This window comes from Protomyctophum parallelum, assembly GCF_964188405.1.
Source record: "Protomyctophum parallelum genome assembly, chromosome: 22".
Taxonomy (NCBI): Eukaryota; Metazoa; Chordata; class Actinopteri; order Myctophiformes; family Myctophidae; genus Protomyctophum; species Protomyctophum parallelum.
In genome coordinates, this window is record NC_139714.1 from 2,145,020 (window position 1) to 2,147,277 (window position 2,258).

Consider the following 2,258-nt stretch of genomic DNA (forward strand, 5'->3'; position numbering starts at 1 on the left):
TATTTGTTACAAAATTGTCAATATATTCTTAGTTTTATTCATCATAGCTTAGTTTTCGTTTTTTGTCATTGAAAAAAGGTATTCGACGAACATTTTTGAGTTGTGCTAGCCACTCCTATAGACAGCAGTGTGTGTCCCTGGCTAGGTCCGAGCATGGAAATAGCGTTATAGCGTTTGTTCACCACCAAGTGTCACTGTTGCACAGCCTAACACACACACACAGACACACGCACACACAGGCCAGGGAGGAGGGCTTGTACAGTACAGTACAGTACAGTACAGTACAGTACAGTACAGTACAGTACAGTATGTACAGCACCACTCAACTTCAGATGGGTCTGATTTCTTTGTCATAGTATTGACAAATCAACACTGCCCGTAAGCATCCGTTTGGTTCCATGTGTAGTGTACACTTTCAGAGTTACGGACCATGTTCAAATCACAAAGGATCCCAATCCTATACTGTATGTCAGTGGTTTTCAAACATTTTCACATCAAGGACCCCAAATTGTTGTGCGTTTGGCCCCTGACCCCCAACTGGAATGATTTTGACCCCCATAATAGAAGCTTTGACAAGATTTGTCCTAGTTTTTTTTTATTTTTTTATCCTGCAAACTATGCATGTACGGACCCACGGTACAGCAGGCCACGTCATGTTTTGAAATAACCTTTGCCTTGTTTTTGTATTGAACATTAAAGAACATATTTTTACGGTTTAGATGTTCCAGTGACTTGTCTTCATAAATGTCCACGTCGTCTCATGAAAACACACATTCAAAAACACCTGGAAAAAACATCTGTCGACGTTGAATCGTTTGAACGAATGGTATTCATCTCCATCTGTATTTTAAAGTGGCTCTTTAGACAACAATGGCTTTTAAGGGGCGGTAAAGGGGAGACCCCCCAATAACTCGTGGGTTAGATCTGGAAAGTCCATCACCAGCCTCTGAAACCACAGGGAGTACAGAGCAGGATAGAAGAGGGCAAGAGCAACCACCTCTTTGTAATCTCCTTCTGTCTTTCATAGTCAAGGTTATACTCTATAGTCTATACAGTAGCTATTAGGCACCATTTACACTGGCAGCCAAATCTAGCCTGAAATGAGATCTGATTTAGATCAGGTTATTGCATTCAGAGTAGACTGAGACGGAGCTCCTCAAATCAGATTTGAAACCACCTGTGAATGTGTCACAATGGAAAAAATCTGATTCCATGTGACTTGTATATGTGACCTGTCTGCATTTAGACTTATATTTAAACAAATCAGATTCCAATCTGGATGTGGCACAGATTCAGGCTGGATTCAGGCTCCTCGTCAGCACGAGAACCTGGGTAGAAAATGCAACACTAGTCACACAGCTCTCCTCCAGTGTTGATTTTGTCGACATGCGAAAAATGTCTGTCGACTACCTTTTTCACTGACGAAAACTAAAAATCTAACCTATGATGACTCAAACCAAAACTAAATTAATATATTGACAATTACGTCAACAGATAAAAACTAGACTGAATGGTGAGAAGAGATCCAGTAGAACTAAAAGACAAGTCATTTTATGTTTGGTTGCACTCTGAAAATAGCAGATCTACAATGCTCACAACGGACCACCATAATTCTGAGAGTGTATACGGACGGAACCAAATGGACCCGTAAGCATCCGTTTGGTTCCATGTGTACACTCTCAGAGTTACGGACCATCTACCCCCTGTAGGAATCGTTAAAGGGAGCCATTAAGGAATCGGACCGTTAAGAGGGAATCGTTAAGGAACCAGAATCATTCAAATCCCAAATGATCCCAATCCTATACTGTATACCATGTGAGCATGTAGATCTGCTATTTTCAACAGATTTCCATATATTTATACATTTGAAAACTTGTGAAATGGGACATACTACCATGAAGAATACTTTACTCAAGTACATTTTGAATCCCGGACTTTTACTTACATTTCTATATAGCACTGCAGTATTGATACTTTTACTATAAAAATCTGAGCGCTTTCCCCACCCATCTTAGACCAATAACGTTTAAATAAGAGGAGTCAGAGCGCGGCGGTAACAAAAAGGTTTATCTATTGTCCTTTAACTACCATCATCACTGTTGTCACTGTCATCCTGCCCATCTGTCAGCTATCCATTGGACTGTCTACGTCACTGTGGTAAAACCTTGGCCCAATGGTGCTTTCATTTTAACCTCGATAAAGACAGATGGTGAAGCGCACGTCGGTGCGTCTGGGCTGTGTTTGGGAATAGCGTTGTG